The 21,396-nt window shown below is 38.4% G+C and overlaps 1 protein-coding gene across 1 annotated transcript in view; it reads left to right on the top strand.

The window, feature by feature from the left end:
• IDS (iduronate 2-sulfatase) overlaps positions 1-21,396 on the top strand; it is a 480,980-nt gene that overhangs the window by 147,642 nt on the left and 311,942 nt on the right. The gene's annotated exons all lie outside the window — the stretch shown is intronic.

Raw genomic sequence — 21,396 nt, forward strand, 5'->3', positions numbered from 1 at the left:
CACACATTGATCTTGTCTTCATGTTCTGCCAAATACTGACTTCAGAATAACTTAGTAAATTTTTACTACTTGCTCTTATCTTGATGTAATCCTAATTAAATTGATGTGCCATACCGATTTTGTATGGGGCCAAGCATTTCTCTCTTCTTGCAGTGCTGTCTATGTCCAAGAAAGTGAGATTAAAATTCTCTATAATGTCCATCACAACATTTTTTCTATTCTTTCTAAAACGGCAGTCCCAGAATTACTGCTTATTTTTAGAATTGTTAATAATAGAGTTGCTGATTTATATGCCAATGCCTCTTGCATGTCTGTGATCGCAGCCTTCCTTTAGTGACACTGTAATGAGCCTTCTATTACAGATGCAGAATAATGCTTACTTTTAACTGTCTTTCTTAATAGAGTTAAGAACATCATTCCTTCTTTTATCCAGGTATCTCCTTTCATGCCGTTCCAATATCAGCTACTCTATTATCTGTGAGAGTTGGCTTGTCCAATCATATTAAGCTTACAACATCACAGGTTCAGCAGGTTTACTTATGGCACCTGTGAGAAGTCTGTGCAATAGGGCTACAAGCACCTTGCTGTGTAGTTTTTCTCTTGGGCTAGAAATCTCGAAGTGATTAGCTAGTGAAGAAAAGCTAACTGATGAACAAACATTTCTCCCCGTCAGTGAATGTTTCCAGCTTTTGAATGTTAAAAAATAAATAAAACTGACATTTTTCTATACGCTTATAAATAGGAGTATAAACGATGACCTCTGCCATGAAGTATTTTTTTATATATATTTATTTTACCGAGAAAGTCCGACTTGGAACGAAGCCAAAGTAGGTCTGAAAATCAGGAAAACACTAATCGAAATTGATCAATGATGCGACAGCCAAGAAGACAAACCCATAAAGCATATTATTGTGAGATTTTACTCTTAACGTCACAAGGCATGCAGTCAAGAAGCTAAATGGCACTAGAATGCCAATTAGCTTGAGAAATAACTAAATCGTGTTTCTTTGTATGTAGCTTTGTAACATTCATTCTGTGAATAGACTGTGTGAGAGAAACACTAAAATGTGAAGCTAATTGTACATTTTGTATATTTATACAGCAAGGTGATAGTTTTTATTTTTTGTTTTACTTGGATTGCTTGCCTGTGTACTTAATAAAGGATTTTCGACTGGAAACAGGCTGCCTACCCTGCTTGGGGTACTTTCAAATACTTAGTAATTCTGTACAATATTTCAAATTATATATTTTTTTTATTATTTTTTGACTTAGGATGAGTTTAAATACGCTATTTCTACTACCATTATCTGATCTGATTAATATACAGTGGTTCACTAGATATATCTTTCACACAGAAAAGTTTCTTACACCGTTTTGTTTTTGGACCCACTGTACTTGTTTAGTGGGTTGTTTGAGACTTCGGGGATACCACAGAGATTACTTGTTTTTTATTTTTGTATTTAACAAACATTCATATTTTAGTCAGTACTAAAATCTGAGAGAGATTTCAGATTAAGTAGTGTAGTGAAAGACAGGGTTTCATGTAACATTTCATATAAAGTTGCTTTCTTTTCTTAGATGGTACGTGTTGATAGGCTTTGAAGAAAGTCACACTGACATTGGAGAACACATTTAATATCATTTTATTTCCAGAACAGAACTAATCGAGCATAGATTGATATGCTATACATTAAGGGCATGTGCTTCATTTTACAGGTCTCCACGCTCTCCTAAATGCAGCACATGTTCTGCTGACATTTACGATACGTGAACTTCGTTTTACAGGTCTTCATACATTTCTAAGTATATCCCACATCAAAATAAAAAGTTGCATTACCCAGCACCTTTGAGATGTATAGTCAACAGAAATGCAGTATCCAAACACATCATGGAGAGAAAGCTGTTCATAGCTCTTTCGGGTTCTGTGTCCTTGACTGTGCTAGCCCCTTTTGATGGGAACAAGAATTCCCTGCTTCAGAAAAAAGAAGCTCAACTGGAAAATATACATGCATGCTACAAACCTGGATTTAACATCAGCTGCTCCATCTAAAGTGTGCTGGAAATAAGGAAACTTAATAATCTGTACTACTAACTGAAATCTCTGGATACTGATGCCACTGAGACTTAGATAATTTTCAGGAGCAACCTCACCTTTGTTTTACAACTAGTGCCATCCCTTACTAATATCTGTCAATCAACAAAGGCCCTTTTACTCCAGTTCAAACCACACATCCCTACTAAGTCCTCGTCTTGAGTGCACAAGAGGTTTCTAGTCCTTTCTGGCCAGCAGTTAAGGAGTAAACAGCTGCTATCAGAGAAGGACACAGGCAATGGAAAACCAGTGTCACATAACACACTATGCCCACCAAGGACTTGTTGACTTTTCCATCAGCCTGATAGACCACCTGAGATGGGGACTAGGACAGTGGATCTGGACCTTCACTGTAACTTTGCAGTCAGACTGTGATTCCTTTTTTGCATTTGTTCACTGTGAACTCTTGTAATACGTTATCAGCCTATACTTTGTTCCTACTTCACCTTAGTAATTTGCACAGTTTAATTGTACCATGTATGTTTGTCTGTCCTTTCAAATGCTGTTTTTGTCATCAATTGAAATGTATGACACTTCAACTTTCAATTTTCCTGAGAAATGTAATATTTGGTACTTTTATTAGGTTTAACAAGGATTTGAAGAAGCCCTGTTGAATAGAGAGGGAAAGCGCTATACATTTATGTTGTTTTAGTCATAATTTTTGTTCATTTCCTTCTGTATCAATGTATAAAAAAAAGAAAGGTCTGACACCTATACACACTTGCAGGCCCCATAAAAGTAGGAAGCACAAAAGTCTTTGCAATAAAGTATTCCTGTTCCACTACAAAAATGGTTAGTTACACTTGCACAACAGCTGGTGCCACCTATAGCCTCTTAAAAGCAGGTTCCTATCTATCCTCTGACCAAGGAGAAGGGACTGGACTCTATCAAGGTCACTTTCAAAAGATCTTACCCCACTATTTACCAGCCCTGTAAAAGAAGACTTCAGAATGGTCAGTTCTGCTTAACATTGGTATATTATGTTTATTTCATCTTTACATGAAAAAAGTATTTATAAACCTTTATTAAAGAAAAAAAAATAACTGCATTAGACAGTTCTTCACAAAGAATCACTAAACAATTAAAACTGTGTAACACTCAATATTCTTTAACTGTTTTCTACTAGAACTGGTGTGATAAAGGTCACAGGGATGGAAACTTACCAGAGTTGACAATAAAACTGAATAATACATGACAAACTGTCTGTCACCCAAACTGTGAAATACTATGAACGCTTAATATCAAGTCATTAAAATGTTATAAGATTCTTTTTGGATTTCTTCCTCTCCTAATTAGTAAGCTTTATACTAAGTCTGTCTGAACATGTAATAAGCCATGTACAAGGTGAGATAACATTCTGGACTTGGTTCTCACCAACAACATGGTTGACAGCTGAATCACTCCCATAGTATGTTCTTCCCTGATGAGATCAGATCATCACTGTGTCTCATTCGAAGTTTCCCACCCAACCCCCCAGCTGTAACCAGGCTAAAAAACTTCTCAAAAGCTGACTGCAGGCATCAATAGCTTCACAACACCAACCCTCTCAGAGGATGCAGACAACTATGCTGAACTGTATGCCAGTGTATTATATAGGCATCTGTACAACTGCATGGACTCCGCCATACCCAGTGGACCTAAAACCTGCTCCTCAAGGAAAAACAAACGTGTGTGGTGGACATCCTCTGTCAACAGGCTTTACAACAAAAGGAAGAAACTGCTACAAAAACAAATTCCAAATTGGAAAAACTCCCTCCTCAGCCTCAACAAGCAAATTAGGTCAATAGTGAAAACCTCCAAAGCCAAATATGAATTGAAACTAGCCTCCGAAACAAAGGGAAACCAGAAAGCCTTCTTCAGCTACGTCAAAAACCTCCATGGCAAAGCCCAGGTTTGTTTGAATTAGTACTTAACAGTACCACTTACACTGATCCTGTTGACTTAGCTAACCTGCTAGCTAATAGTTTCAGTGCAAACTTCACCCCCTATTCCCCCCAAAGGCCCATTCGACATCCCCGATACTTGTCGCACACCTCACATCTCCATAGATCAAGTGTTAAAGACCCTATCCAAGGCAAAGAACACAGCTTCCATGGGACCTGATAGTAGATGTATTCTGCACCATCTCCAGCAAGAACTAGCTTCGCCATTGAGCACCTTATTCAACCACAGCCTAATTACAGGCTTCATTCTAGCAGAGTGGAGAACTGCTGTCGTTATCCCCTTGCACAAAGGTGGTGTCACTACTGACCTGGGAAATTATCGCCCCATCAGCTTGACATGTCTGATCTGTAAAGCCATGGAGTTTATTATTATGGCTCTCCTAAACAAGGACATAGGCAATCGACTCCACCCACCCAGTTTGGATTCGTCAGGGCAGATTTTGCCTGTTGAACCTGATTGACTTCTTTGAGACCTGAATGAGGGAAAGTCAGAACATACAACTTATCTTGACTTAGCCAAGACCTTTGACACAATCCCCCACTCTGGCATCATGGAAAAGCTAACTCAACTTGGCATAAATCCCTGTCTTGTCAGGTGGGTGACCAACTGGCTAACAGGTAGGACCCACAAAGTCAAAATAGGTACCACCACCTCCAGCAGCAGAGTTGTTACTAGTGGCGTTCCCCAGGGATCGGTCCTGGGACCCCTACTGTTTGGCATCTACTTCTCAGAGGTCCAGCTAAAGACAAAAAAGGGCCTATGGGTGTCCAAGTTTGCGGATGACTGTAAGTTGGGTGCTGTCATTGACTCCCCACATTATGTTAACGTACTGCAGGAGGGTCTCACAGCAACAAATGGCTGGTGCCAAAGTCATGGCCTTAAGTTAATTGCAAAAAATGTATTATCATACCATTCATCAAAAACACAGTCCCTACTGATCAACACATCAACGGCAACCCCCCTGAAGCACCAAAACCTGTGGTGAGAGACCTGGCAACTATCTCACATTCAACCATCATGTAGCGGCAGTGGTCAGAAAAGCCTTTTACTTGGTTCATCTCATGAGTAAAGGGATTGCATCCAGAAGAAAGCAGATTACCTTTTTGTACTCCTCCCTCAGGCCTATAATTGCATATAATGCCCAATTTAGTATGCATCTCTCCAAACACCTGTACTAACTGGAATGGCCACAGAAATACCTCATAAGGAGAATCCATGGCCTCCAACACCTGTCCTATGCAGACAGGCTCAAATCACTATCACTCTACTCGGTATCGTATAGATTGCTCAGAGGTTATCTGTATCTCGCCTACAAGGCTATATCAGACCCTGCCCTAATGGAGGTGGTCCATATCTGTAAGTCTACTCCTTGCGCATTACCCCCTCAAAAAGCCTAAATCTAATATATAACATCAACAAAACCTGCTGGATAGACAAGTTTGTCTCTCAGAGGCTGCCCAGTCTCTGGAATAGACTTCCTATACATGTCGAACAGAGTATCTTGCTGACCCTCTTCAAGCAAAACCTTGATGAGTGGATGGGAAACCACAAATTTGTCCCAGGGGTTCCACCTTTGTCCATCATTGACAGGTATGACAGGTGCTGACTGAGGTTTCTTTTTTGGGATAAACTCTTGGCTAGGCTTGTAAGGGCCCCCGGGCCATTAGCCTAGTAACCTCATATGATCCTACTGTGAAGTTTTAGCAGAATAATTTTTTAACAATGGGGCTGAGAGTTTCATTTGGGAATAAGAAGACTTAATCCCACCTTGCTAGTCAAGGGCTAGCTAAAGGACCCCACCTATAGAAAGAATCTGTGTAAATTAAGGATTACAATTCCCATTCAGTTGGAAAACACTGATTGTAATCAATCAGAAATGAGATTAACACTTGCCATTTATATCAACTGCTCCTCTCACACTCTATGTGGAAACCTGTATATTACAGCAATCCTTATGCTACTTTTGTTATAAATTTTGTATCTCATGAAGTCAATAAGAAGTCCGAAATTTGTTAAAGCTTCTACTGGTTTAACAACCTTTTTTTTTTTTTTTTTTTTTAAGGGATCAACGCCTTTTCATGTAGAGCTTCATGAAGAAGCAAGAGTTCATTTTCAACACAAACCCAGCAATGCTCTCCAGATAATTCCTTTGGCTTTTGATCTTCTAGGAAAAAATATTCTAAAGATAGATGAACAGCTGCTTGAATCTCACGCCTGCCTCTAGACATTCCCTGATTGCTGAGAAAATGTTACTTCTCTTTTGACTAGCATACAGTGAATAATCATTTTCCACAAATACTCTTGTTGTTCCCAATTTTTAATACTTTTCCTTTCTACCACAGTTTTGTTAGGATCTACTCTTTCTGCTGATATGATTGCCCCTTCACAAATATCAGTCTTGGCTGCTTTCTCATGGCCAGGTTTGGAGTATACACATGATGTCCCCTGCCAATTAACAAATCTTGCTGTAGAATAACAGTCCAGTTGCTTATTTGTACTTTCATAAAAGTAGTACAGTCTGTTCCTTCTAGTTTTTCTGGTACAGCAGAAAGTCTTGTTTTTTTTCTGCATTCTCTGTCTTCTAACTCTGCGTGAAAAAAAATCATACTCAACCAGCCTTTTCTTCATTTCAGGTTCTGATTTTTTTCAGTGTTACCAGCCCATCAGAATAGCTGGTTAAAACTTTGCCTAGTTTTCAGCCTTTTGTTGTTTGAATTGATACACTCCTTCAGTGATTCATTTATTTTAATCCGTTCTGAGTGGGCCTGATTTTTTTTTTAACTCTAAATTACTTGAAGCCATGCCATGTACCAAAACTGAAACGTGAACAGCTGCAATATTCTCCCCAGAGTTTTCTCTTCTCCTTGTCTGACTGATTTCATCTATGCTTCTCAAAATTTCGTCTTCACGGGCATCTAGGTAGTGAAATTAATAGCCAGTGATTGACTTTTACACAGACAGTTACTGGCCACTTTTTGAACAATTTCTGTTTTCACAGTGGGAGAAATTAAATCAGCCTGCTAATTAGTGTGCAGTCATCTTGAAGTCTCCCTTTTCCCCAATATTATGTAGTCTCCGAGTTTGAATGTTTAATTAGCAAAGTAATCTGTCCCCTTCAAAAAACATTACTTTCTAGGTGCATGCTCCAAGACCAGGAGCACTGCAGTTCACTCTCAACCTTTTTTTATTCATTGCGCGTGTGTGTGTGTGTGTGTGTGTGTGTGTGTGTGTGTGTGTGTGTGTGTGTGTATATATGTATATATATATATATATATATATATATGTATGTGTAATATATATATATATATATATATATATATATATATATATATATATAGTAATTAAGTCAGCTGTGTACATCTGTTTATAGGCTCATAGATGAGTACTAGGCTAGCTGCTCTTGTGCCCACGTGGGCCATTTTAAGCTTAGCCAGTTTCTCTTTTTGTACTCAAAATAATCTATCCCATTTGGTTGTAGATTGGCCTTACTCGTCACATTGTTGAAAATTATATATTACCCCTAATGAGAATAACTGGGATCATACCATAAATAATTTGAGGGGAAATCGTACAAGGGATAAAGAATTTAGGAGCTGCAGTTGTCATGGGATAAAGAATTTAGGAGCTGCAATTGTCCATTAGTAGTCCAGGGGGCAGTCCTGGAGTAAATATTTTGTTTTCCATTCATAGATGAAAATGGACAGGGATGAACTCTGTTTTATGTGGATGGGGAGTCTGTTCCATAGCTGCGGTATCCTCTGTAAAATATACATGTTCCTCCAAATCATTCTGTTGATATTCTAGAAGAAGTTTAGATCTATAGACCAAGTGTTTCTGATGACATTTGATTTGCTGATGTGCAGTAAATCCATCAGTAATAGTTGGAGGATGTCTTATACTTCAGACACAGGTCACTTCTTAGCAGTCTGTAGGATACCGAGTACAGTGACAGAGCTTTGAGTTGGTCCATGTAGGACATGTTGTTTAGGCCTTGTATCCTTTTAATTGGGTATCTTTGTGGGCGTTTCATTTGTTTTATATGTCTGGATTGATACATGCCAAAGGGGGGCATTATATTCAATGACTGGCCTAATGCAATATAGAAGGACTTTGTTACAACAGTGATACATGTTGTTCAAAAGTTATTAAACTTATTGGTTGACACAATTTGGTTAACTAAACAGATGGCCGACACGTGTGCATAATCAGTACATTACCAGGGTTAGGTAATAAACAGGGAGTGTGATGGACTTGAAGGTGGATTGGACACACTAAATTGGCCCTAGGTGTGTGTGTGTGCATGTGTGTGCCTTCTGTGGAAGGTTGGGTGCCGGGCTGTCAACTCGACACTGTAAAACTCCACTGCCAATCATGAGCGGACGGTGATCTGCTGTGGCGACCCCTAACCGGGAAAAGCCAAAAGAAGAAGTAGTAGTGATGGACTTGAGAGCTGTTTTTAATTTGCTTGCTTTCTCTGAACGTTCTTCTCTGTCCATGCATAGTGACATGTTAATGTTATTTTTATCGACTTGCTAATGTAAAATTTGGCTGTTTTGCTAAATTTTAGTATATCCATATATGTGTGTGTGTATATACTAGTGAGTGTGTGTGTGTGTGTGCGTGTGTGTGTGTATATATATATATATATATATATATATATATATATATATATATATATGACTCATATATTCGATACTTTCAGTTGAACACACAAGTCGTTATACAAATAACTGAAAAAAGTAAGTTTGTTTCACATTTGGTCAAATAAATAAAATGAAAAAGTAGTTTAATTTTTTTACTTGTCCTTGTGTGCTTCCATGTGTCATAAAAGTGATGTTTTAAAAATGTTGAATGTAAAAGCTGTAAAATGATGGTTACAAGCCCTGCTGAAGGGTGTCTCAGAAAGGAGTACTTTAGCCATATGTTTCATGCACTTGTACTTGCCACATTGCTGTTCATAATACCTAATGTTGCTGTGAGTAACGGTCTAGTGTAATTGAAGAAGGGACAGAGTACAAACCTAATGAACTCTACTGGCCATTTATAGTGCCTGCACATAATAGCATAACCAAAGGAAGGGTAAAAGCTATGGATGAGTTTTGTTGTGGCAGTAACTCTGGACAGTATTTCAGTAGGTGGATATAGTGGTGGATTTGGCACATTGTCCATTATGAAAACCTCGAATGAAAGTGAGTATATAGTTCCAGCTGTCCTCACAGGTCATAAAGATCTTTGAGAGAGGTATTGTTGCTTCTGATTAGAAAAATGGTGAGTAACTGGGAGTAATTGCAGTAATCTTGCACAGCAATTAAAAATGCAAAAAAAAAAAATACTACTAGAAGGAAGTAGATGTTTTAGGTTTTATACCTTCAGCCCTGCATATTTGGAATAAAAGCAACTGATTCTCTGTATGCATGTGAGTGAGCTTACAAAATTGCAAAGTACCTTGACAGTCATTAAGTTCCATACATGATAGCATTAGATGATGTAGATTTCGGGTGTGTATGTACTTTCCCCTGGAAAAAGACCAAGATTCCCTACTCAGTCTTCTTCAGGATCGGTAGGTCACCAGCTATGAATGGTGCAAGTTGTTTTCATACGATAATCCCCGAGAAATGTTATAACATATTTAAGTGAATGCAGCTTTTTTTTCCACTGACTTTTTTTTTCTTTTGTACAGTGGGAATTAAGGGCATTTTAGAGCCGTGTTTCTTAAATGGAAATGTGCATATCTATTAAAGGGTATGTGCCCATAATGAAATGACTTATCTCTGGTACTAATGTCCACTGACCTTTGCCAAATTCTCCAGTACACATTTGCTGTACATGCAGAAGGTGGTCGGTTCCTAAGTGCATATATTGAGTAAGTGATTTAACCTTTTTCCTTTCCTTGACCGTTTTTATCCTTCCAGATGAGTAAGCGCATTAGTCCCCATCTTCCTCTTTTGTCATGTTGGTGTATGTTATGTCAAAACCAAACTGTTGTACTGCACAGTATTAGACAAGAAAGGGCTTGAACTACAACTTATCTGTGGTTTAAACCTTGCAGAAAATGTACTTCTAGCCAGAAGTGTCACAGCCGCATGCATATGTTGCATGCACTCAATAGCAGCTACGTAGATTGCACTTCTTTTTCACTTTGTCTAACCATCAAGGCAATTTATGTAATTCAAGTTGGTTTTAAATGTTAACATTTGCTTACAGCAGTGGTTGTGTGTCTGTGTGGGTGTCAGCAGTGGTTGTGTGTCTGTGTGCGCATGTATGTTCTGTACTGCTGTGTCATCCAGATGAGGCTTTTTCATCAGAGCAGCAGTGTTAATGGGGCAGGAACCACTGCCCCCCCACACACACACAGGCTAGGCATGTGCATCCGCTTTGCATGTATTGTGAAGTGCCTCAACTGCTATTCAAACTTGGATCCCCTTGGTTTTGTCCCTCTGTCACCGGCACAGATATTCGGACTAAGATTATTTGTATAGTGCCAGGTGTGGTTTTAGTTTTTGGTAGTGTGCTGCTGCTGCTGATGATGATGATAGGATTTCTGAATTTCATAGCTGAGTTATGTTTTTTGGTAGTTTTAGTATTTAACAAAAATCAGGACCACTTTGCTGGTAATGCTGTTTTTCTAGTTAGCTGCTTGCAGTTTATTTATTTTATTTTTTTTATTTTTCTCCTTGTAGGCAGTTTATTAACTTATTCACCTGGACAGTTAATATGATGTTTTGATTGACTGTTTTCCTAGGGGGCTGTTTATTATTACTTTTTGTGGGCACAGTTTATGCAGTTTGTTGATGCTGTTAGTATGGATTTGTTACACCTTTATATGTCATGCAGTTGGAATGATTTTATGTGTGTGTGTATGTGTGTGTATTACACACATTCTCACACTCACTCTCACTCTCACTCTCACACTCACACTCCCAGGTAAACGGTGTGGTAGAAGCATTTGTCTAGTATAATGCATATATATGCACATATATGTGTGTATTTAGGTGCATGTATGTATATATAATTGTTTGTGTGTGTGTGTGATAGATATACATATGTGTATATACACACACACACACACACACACACACACACACACACACACACACACACACACACACACACACACAGATTTGGATCCCTATCAGCTGATTGAGTTTTCAGAAACTGAAAATAAATATGGTTGAGACCATATGATCGAATATTTGAAAACTCAAAGGTTTTGAATGGAGAGCACGATACAGCGAGGATCTCGAAATGTACCCTTTTCTTCATTGTAGTGTGATCTCTTTAGAGCTGATATATATATAATGTGCAGAGGGGCTTGCCCCCTGCATACATGTAAAATAAGTAGATTTTTGTGTTTTTTTGATGTTCACATTTTCGGAAACTCGATCATAGGGTCTCATCCATATAAATTTAGAGTTTCTGAAAACTCGCTTGATCATCTGACATAGATCCATATGTATATATTTTTTAGAGGCACACTTAATATGTCATCAGCAGTTTATATGCATCCATGATAGATCAACAAAAACTATAGAAATCTCCCTAAATCCATTATATTTTGTATTACTCACAAAAGCTTTGTCACTCATCACAAAATTATTTCCAAGTCTACAATACAAGATGTTTCATTTGTCACACACCAGGCCATCAGATTACTTTATTTATTGTTTAAAACTGAAGTGAATTGGAAGTAGAGAGTCTTTTTAATTGATTTTCATTTATTAATTTAACTGCAAATTTGGGTTTAGGTGGGCTTTTGGTGGGTGTATGTATCAGTTTTGTGTGTTGTACAAGAGCTTTTTATTTGTTTCAGTTTGATAACTGAGAGAGTGGATTAGTCTGTAGACCCTTTTTTGTGTCATGGCAGAAGACTAAGCTGTCGACTTATGTGGCCTTTTAAGCCTGACCGCGCTTCCCAGTAAAATTTGATAAGTTTGGTTCCCAATGGTTCTGTGGGGGTATCTGTACTTGTGCGTGGATAACCTAGCATTTACAAGCTTCTTGTCTCTAATAGAGACATAGGTGCCAGACCAGGGGCATTTTTATGATTCCCCATCTGCTGATCTATGTTTTGTGTGAATAAGTGCAGGGATGAACTCTGCTTTACATGGACGTCTGTTCCAAAGAATGGGGAGCCTCTGAGACACATAACCTGTTCCTTCAGCATGTTCTGTTTATGTTGCAGGCAAGGTTTAGGTCTTTATATCTAGTGTTCCTGATGCTGTTTGTTTTATGGATGTGCAACAGGTCCATTATGGCTGGATTGGAGGATGCTTTGTAGGCCAGATGTAGGCCACCTGACAGCAGCATGTTGGAAACTGAATATAAGGAAAAGACTTTGAGGCAGTTATCACAGGAGTTGTTTTCCATACCATGCATTCTTTTTGTGAGGACTATGAGAACGCTTCAGTTGTTGTATATACCTGGACAGGTGCAAACTGAATTTTACTCAGTAATTGGTCTTTTTAAGAACGGAATACAAAGGAATGATGACATTGTGGGTCTCTAGATGCCATACCCCCACTTGTAAGTTGTGCAGTACAGAATGATTTTCTCACTTCAGTAGACATGTGATGGTCAAATGCCAAATCATTGCCTACATACATTCATTACCAAATCCTTTACTACAAAGTCTACTCTTAGGGGTATATTATGAATGTTGTAGTTTGTTGTGGTGGCCGTCTTTCCAAACATTACTATGTTGCACTTTTTGGCATTGAGTTTTGGACCATTATTATGTCTCCAGTTATTAGCCTTTGTCAGGCCTTCCTGGAGGATATTTGTGTCTTGGAAGGATTCAGTGAATGTACCCAGTTTGCAGCAATTTGCAGACTTGGTCAGCCAGAGGCCCTGACTTCAGAGCAGTAGATGCTAAACAGGAGCAACCCTAAGGCCCCACACTAGTAACCAGCCTTTTTCTGGGGGAAAACTCCCCTATTCTATCTTCCTGGGTCCTGTCTATAAATCATCTGGCTATCCAACAGGTGATGTAGGGGTTTATGCCTACTTTAGTGAGCTTTTCTACAATACCCGAGTGGGGTATTGTGTCAAATGCCTTGCCAGGTAGAGGTAGGCATTATGCACTATTTTATCCTCATCCATTCCTTTAGTGATCTTCTTAAAGAAGTCCACCAGGTTGAGTAGGCAAGACCGCCCTTGACAAACCCAAACTGATTTGGGTCCAGTGTTTGTAGGCTACCTGTTTTGACATTTAAGATGACTATGATTATTCTCTCCACAGCTTTGCATGTCAGGCTAGTCGGGCTTATGGGTCAATAATTCCCCACATTCATGGATAGCTTACCCTTGTTCAGTGGGTTAACTATTGCAGTCCCCCATTCATTTAGCAAGAAGCCTGTATAAAGGCTGTGGTTAAAAGGTGTTTCTAGTGATCCTATTAGTTCATGTCTCATGCTGTTAAGGAGACATCTTGGGATATTATTGGGACTCACTGATGCAGTGCTCTTGACCTTGTAAAGTGCCCTGAGCACCTGCTCTGTAGTGATAGTTTAGGGAGTTATAGTTGTGGGTATTTCCTGAGGGCATCTGGAGGGGAGAGGGGTATGACTGAAGCTAAATTTGTCTGCCATTAAGTTTGCTATATCTTCCAGTTCTGTATAGGTGGCACAATTTACAGTTAGGTTGGTACGTTGCTATGTATTGCCTTTGGACATATTTGAAGAAAGCATTCTGATTGTCCTTGGCATGGAGGCTAATATTTCCTCAAATCTGACTTTTGAGAACTTTATTATCCTCCTGAGTTGTTGCTTAAGTTGGTCAGGGATTTTTTTTTTTTTTTGCCTTGTTAGGCATTGTACCTCATAATTTTTGCTATGAATTTTCTCCTTTTGTTGTACAACCTAGTGATGTTAGGATTCCACCAGAGTGGCTTTTTTGTTTGAGTTGATCCTGTGCTTAATCCAGGTTCATAGATTAGTACTAAGCTAACTGCCCTTGCGAGCCATTTTAAGCCTAGCCAGTTATCCCTTATGAGACTCAAACCCTGCACCTTGTGTTTGTAAGGCAAGCACCTTAACCATTAGGCCACCCTCCCAACCCAGGAGGTAGGTACAGCTTTCTGTATGCAGCCGTTAGTATGATTTTACAACATTTCTGTGAATGATTCTGCGTAAGCAGAAGTTTTCTCGGGGATTGGGGGTGGGGTGGGGGTTGGACATTTTGCCAGAATCTCGCTTAGTAGTTTGCTGTAGACTAATTCTTAAATGCATAGCCAATGTCCCTGGTTTTACATTTCCTTTAAAGTAGATAGCTTTATGGCCTGACCCAACCCAGCAAGAACATTACACTAGGGAGGGTACAGCGTTCTTCCATGTTTGTGAGGACCACATCAAGGATATTTGTGCCCCTAATGGGCCTACAGACTAAATGGTCCAAGGTGATTGCATTTACAAAGTCCAGGAATCTTTGAGGTTGCATGTTGGGGATCATATATGATTCCTAGTTTATAAAGGTTTAGTTAAAGTCATCCATAAGTATGGTGTTAGCTTAAATGGGGATAATCTCTGGTACATTTAAGTATGTATTATGGTTTTCATGGGTCATAGAAGGAAACATATAGCTTGCAAGTATATGGCCTGGGACTTTGTCTAATAAGGCAGTTTGGAAGTGGAGACGCTCATATGCATCATACTGACAGACGAGTCTTGCTGTGCATTTGCTTTTAATGTAAATAGAAGCACCTCTGTCTTTTGCCCATTCCTGTGCGGCAGTTGGTCTAAATGTCTGGGCATCTTTGTAGCCTTGTGCTGCTGGGGTACTGTCCATGGCTTTAAACCATGCATCAGTAACTTCACAGACTTCTGCATTCGCCAGGATGAGGAGAGCTTGCAGAGAGTGGAGTTTCATGTTTAGACTCCAGACATTGAGCAGTACTACCTTCAGATTTTCCTGGGCTGGTTTAGCTGTGTTGGTAGGTTTTATCAGGTTGGCAATGCCTAAAAAAGGTAGTATGGGGGTGGGCAAGGTTTTAGCCAATACTCAAAATCCCAGTGGGGGACAGATGCAGGCCATCCATGGCAAAGCAGCATGGTCTGTCGACCATATCCTCCCAGGCTGACACAACCCAGACACTGTGGTGCAAGATACAAACAGTTATACACAGACAAAAGAACACAGGATTTTACATAGCACAGTAACAAAATGAAAACAATAAATTTGTATGTTACGTACAGTTATAAATGTGATATTATTTTACAGTACGTGCAGGTAAAGTAGGCATTCAGTCTTTTGTTAAAAGTTATGTCTTCATAAGAAAGCTGTGACTACAGCATGAGCAGCAGGGGCTAGCCTTTGTCCCTGAACATTTGTTCTTTTAATTTGTTTGTAAGTAATTGAAATGTTTCTTGCCGAGTCACTTCTGCAGGAAGCCAATTCCAAGTATCTGGGCTTAGCTTATAGATATTTGTTTTTCCTGTGAAAGCTGTCTGTTCCATGGAGGTTTTGAAATGAGGTCTAATGAGGGTAATGCTGTATTCCTGTTTGTGGTTGGGCTGTTTGATGTGTAATGTTGTTTTCAAGAGGGACAGTGTCCATCTTTTGTTATTAATGAGTGTTAAAAGTATGTTGTTGTTTTTTTGAGAAATTTACAAGAATTCATGATGTCCCAAGAGTGTAGCTAATCTGTTGATGACATATCGAAAGTGAAGCTTTAAAAGTTTTTTTTTTTTTTTTTTAATCACAGCCTTTACTGGAGTACAGTATTAGGATAAATACCTGCATTGTCCAAGAATGTCCTCTGGACGTCACCATTTTACCATGGAACAGTTTTGCAGTGTTTAACAGTACTTTAAGAAAGGCTTGAGAGGTGCTGCGTTGTGTGTGGGGGTGTGCATATGTGTCTGTGTGTATATCTTGTATCTATACATCTATGGGTATAGATTGATGCGTGCACACACACACACACACACACACACACACACACACACACACACACACACACACACACACACACAAGTTCTATTGTACAGTGATAGCCTAGATACCCTGTAGTCTATGAATACTGACTGAGACAGTGAAAGTGTTTTTTCAGGAATAGATACAGTATTGGACGGCCATTAAAGTTCACATTCTCTGTAAATATGGCAAAAGAAATTTTATAAAAGGATGTACATGCAGTCTTCAACTGCCTGCAGCTTATGTAGTTTATTTATCTCTTTTAATTTCTCCAAGTCTTCTGTGTTTCTAATACCATGATGGGAATAGACCCCATTCCTAAGTCAAAGTACGATTAAAGTTCATGAAATTAGTATTGTTTCAATCTTTGATATTAGCCAAACGTGCTCTTTGCAGCACCTGCAATGTGCTCAGTGATGACTCCTTCTGCAATTCGTATGGAGTTACATGTATTGGTAACTTATCCAAGTATGATTATAAATTCTTTGTTATAAGACCTGTTGCCCCTACTACTACTGGAACTGTCTGGGTATCCTTCTTCCACATTGCCCTCATTTCTGCCTGCAAATCCTGGTATTTTATGACTTTGTGTCTCTCTGTACGCAAGACACTGTAGTCACTGGGTGTAACAATTTCAGTTATCAATGCTACTTTTGTCTTCTTTTCATGGACCACTATATCTGGTTTCCTTGCATGTATTTTTTGAACTGTTGGTAGTGGGTAATCCCTTGTGATATAAACTTCATTATTTTCTGTGATGTTTGTGGCTCATGTTTCCAATGTTTTTCAGCAACTTCAGTCCCATAATGTTTGCACAATCCCCAGTGCAACAGTCGTGCCACATTATTATGCCTTTCAGTATACAATCCTTCTCTCATTAGTATATCACAACCAGCTACAAGGTGTGTGACTGTTTCCAATTCTGTTTTACAAAACCTACATTTGTCCATTTCTCCCACATGTTCAATGGACTTTGTAAACCAATATGTACGTAGTCCACTGTCTTGGGCCACCAATATTAACTTTTCATCTTTAGTTTAAATTCACCTCTCCTTAACCATTCTTGCATTCAGTCATGATCAACATAAGGTTGTTCCAATAGTTTTCTATACCTGCAACTGTATTTATGCATTTTCCACATTTCTTACCTGCTCATCTGATCCTTCACCCTGTATTCTTTTTGTTTTTTTGGCACATTCAGTTGCTGCCTTTTTTTTTATACTTTGGGTTTGATTTCCATTCCCGCTAGATGCCGAAATTCTTCTGCGAAACTAAGCAGTGAAGTCATCTTAGACTTTTTCTCCTCATGCTTAAGAACTTTCACTACATCTGGGTCTTGTGTCTTGTGAAGTCAACAGATATGTGTGCAGTCCATTGATTCCAGGTCTATACATGTAATTAATTTTGAGGAGGCCCATACCTCCTTCAGAATGTGAGATATATATAATCTTGGTATGCACTGACTTTTATAAATCATTTGATGAGCATGAAGCATTCTTTTTGTTTTCCTGTCTAACCTGTCCAACACGTTTTGGGGCCACTCAATCACTCCAAAGTTGTAATTTTAAGAAAGGAAGAGCAAATTGGTTTATAGCTTGGACTTTATTCCTAGATGTCAGTGCTGTTTGTAATGTTAATTTACACCTTCTAAATTATTCCTTACCGAGTTTTATTCGCATTTGTTCATGTTTTATTGTTGATCCTTCATCAATTCCCAAATATTTATACATTCCCACTTTCTCAAGTTCTTTTATATCACATTCCTGTCCCAAAATGATGTTTTCTTAGTGCTGCATGCAGCATTCCTGCTTTAAAGATTGCTTTTGCACATTTATCAAGGCCAAATGACTCTTACATCATCTGAAAAAGTTTTAACCACTTGCAGTTGTGCTTTCAGTTCCTTGTCTGATGAACTATACAGTTTTAAATCAAATAGAAAAGGAAGATGAGGGGTTTTTACACTTTGTTGTTTTCTAGGAGCCAAATTTTAGCCATGGCCGAATGTGTTAAGTAGACAGCTTAATGGGTAAGGCCAAGACAAAATAGAGTGGTGACAAGGAGTCACCCTGAAGTATCCCACTTTGAGTTTTTATCCCTGGGATAATAATCTGTCGTTTATCATGGCTTAATTGCAAAGTGATCTGCCCACTGTTTCATTGTCGCTGTAATGTAATCACTGTAGAGTGCATCTTATACATTTTTAAGCTCTCTTTTATCCATGAATGTGGGATACTGTCATGCATTTTTTTGTAAGTCAGTCCATGCATACTTAAGATTCTTCCCCTTTTTTCAGTTCTCCATTATGACTTTAACAACAGATGATCCTTTGTCCCGTATGACTTTCTTTTACTACCCCTTTTGCTCTGTTGCCGTGATTGAGTTTTCTTCTAAATGACTATAAACTTTGCCGGCATTAATTCTGGTGTATAGTTTATACATTGTCGGAAGGTAAGTTATTGATCTATAATTTCTGGGATAACTTGCAGGTTCACTCTTGAGAAGGAGCATTCTTTTTTCTTTTTCCTGTTGTTAACCAGGTGGGTGTCTCTTCAGGGTTTGTATATAAATAGTTCTTACTCATGGCTAAATCTTCATACAAAGATGTTAATACTTTTAGCCAGAAGGTAGGTACTGCATCTGGGCCTGGGGTTTTCCATTTGGAGGTTTTTCTTAACTTTCAATCTCTCTGGCTGTTGCTTCATCCCAGTTCATATTCTGTACATTTGAACTTCTTATTCTCTCTTTTACTTCTATCCATTTAGCATCTTTGTTGTGTTCCACGGGATCTTCATAGATATTTCTCCAAAATGTATCTCTTTCTTCTTTTTTTGAGTAGTCTTTCAATTCCTTTTGCCTTGTTTCCTAATTCTCTAAAGAACATTTTGGAGTCATCACTAAATTGCATATTTTGTACTTTTCTTTTATATGTATCTGCTTGTGCTGAGATTTTCAGTTTATTTGCAATAGTGCATAATAGAGCCTGATCTGTTCTGATGCCGTGCACTAGTTTTATCACTTCTATCTTTCTGAGTATTTTTGTTGATCTGTTTCCTCTTCTATACTGTTCTAACAGTGACACTTCTTGCCTTAATTACTTTATAATTTCCTCTATTTGATAACTTCCGTGATGGTAATCGATTTCTCCCCTTCCTTTCCCTTAGTATCCTGTGTTCTTGTGGTAGAATTTTATCTGTTATTAATTTAGCTGCAGACTAATATATCTTGTTTACTTCTGTTGCATCACATGGATCCCTGTGGACAGTCCTAATTACTGTGTTCATTTGTTTTATCAACCTTCTAACTTTTTGGGTTTTATTGACCTTCTACAGTCTATCTCTGTTAAATAAAGCAATTCTTGTCTTGTATCATTTTCTTCTAAACTGAGGGCACATCCTTTGTTCTCCATTTCCTGCAGGCATTCTATAGAAAGTTCTATAGCATCTTCCTGTGGCACATTCTCTTCAATTTCATCCTGTGTCATCCATTGCTCTGTCATCCATTGCTCTGTCATATGGGATCTCAAACCTGTCGCTCTTCAACATTGACTGCGACAGGGTTGCCACAGTTTCCTGTTATTTCTCTTGCTGTCCAGCTTCAAGTGAACATTTATACTGGTATCCTGTGGAAGGCTCCAAAGTATCTTCATATGGCAACTGAGCAATTGCTTCCCATTCCACTGATTTCTCCTTAATTTGGATGTCTATTGCTCCTGCTGTGATGCTTTCTGGGTTACATTTTCTACACTGAATCCTTCACCTTACAGGTACTCCACACCTCAGTTTCTATTTCTTTAACTTTTCCATTGCTAATCTTCATTTCTGCTTTTCCTCTTTCTCTGTCTTCTTATTTTTTTGTATTGTAAAGTTTTCCATGTCCAAATTCCTTTGCCTTTATTTCACTTCAAATATCTTTGGTGCTGCTCTTTTTATACTGATTAGTTTTGCTTTCTCCTTTGCATAAATATCGCACCATATTAAATCTCTCTCTTTTTTTTTTTTTTTTCCCCATGTCCATATTTTTTCTTCAAATGTCTCCTGATCTTCCTGTTTCTCCTTACTTTGGGGATTCATTCCATCACGCTGTGATGTAACCTGTGTTAGACCTTCTACACCAAATCCTTCACTTCGCAGGCACTCCATAACTTCAACTTTTATTTTTTAACTATTACATTACTAATCTTCTTTTCTATATTCCCTGTTTGTAATATTATTTTTTATTGTGAAATTTTTCATATCTAGATGCATTTGCTTGTATTTTTCTTCGAATTTCTTTGGGGCTGCCTTTTTTGTATTGATTAATTTGGCTTTCGACTTTGCTTAATACTGTACCATATCAAAATCTCTCTTTCTTTCCCTTGTCCAGATTTATTTTTTATACCTTTCAAAAATCTTTAGGTTTTGTTGTTTATATTTTCACACTTCCTTGGATACTTATTTTTCCAAACATAACAAAGTTTTTTGGTTTATATAATGTTTTTCACAAATCTGTTGGGTTAACGAACACAAATTTTTATTTGAGGCTTCTGACAGTTTTTCTTGTGGATGTATTTTTCTTTCCTCTAATTTCTCTTTTACTCTTTTTGTATAGCTTGTGTCTGGAAATTCTGGGCATTTTTGCATAATAGTAACAATACGTAATTTTTTTCTTATCCTGAATAGTCCACACAATCGTCTTATGGCTCTTCTTTCACCATCTCTCTATAATTGAGGCAATTTCTGTTCAGGTAAAACAGCCAAGGCCTTTGAAACAAAAGTATATTATATTCAGCTATGATCACTTGTTTGTATATTTCAATAATGGATATTCAATTTTTAACTCAGCTATGGACTACCTGCTATTTTATTATTTTGTAGTACGTATTTTAAAGTTTGATTTTTTATTAGTGAACAAGGTGTGTAGCATATTTCAAGGAGTGAACTTCACACCCTCCACTCTATGAAGTTTCTGCTTGGTTTGTTTTTAAAACAAGAGTATCAGAATATTCATTCCACTGTCATTCACTCTGTCATGTCTGCTTTGTCTAGTTAGTTCAGGGTTGCAGGGGAGCAAGAACCTGTTACCAGCACTCAATGAGCCCAAAGCAAAGAAACTAATTACTGATTGGATGGCACTGACCAGCAAGATGTGCATATGCAAACAGTGTGGGCTCCCAAGCACACACACACACAGACACAGACACAGACACAGACACACACACACACACACACACACACACACACACACACACACACACACACACCTGTGGGCATTTTGGTGCATCACTAGCTAACCTATGGCGTATCTGTGAGATTTAGGAGGATACTGGATCACCTGGCAAAATCCCATGTGTGCGCAGGGAGGGCACGCAGATTCCAGACAAAAAGCACCACAGCTGAGAATCGAACCACAGAATCTTTTGCTGTGATGTGGAAATGATGTAAACCAACAAATCAAAGCAACCACAATGGCTA

The sequence above is a fragment of the Protopterus annectens genome, chromosome 15.part0 (genome assembly GCF_019279795.1).
Source record: "Protopterus annectens isolate FY-2018-M chromosome 15.part0, PAN1.0, whole genome shotgun sequence".
Lineage (NCBI taxonomy): Eukaryota > Metazoa > Chordata > Ceratodontiformes > Protopteridae > Protopterus > Protopterus annectens.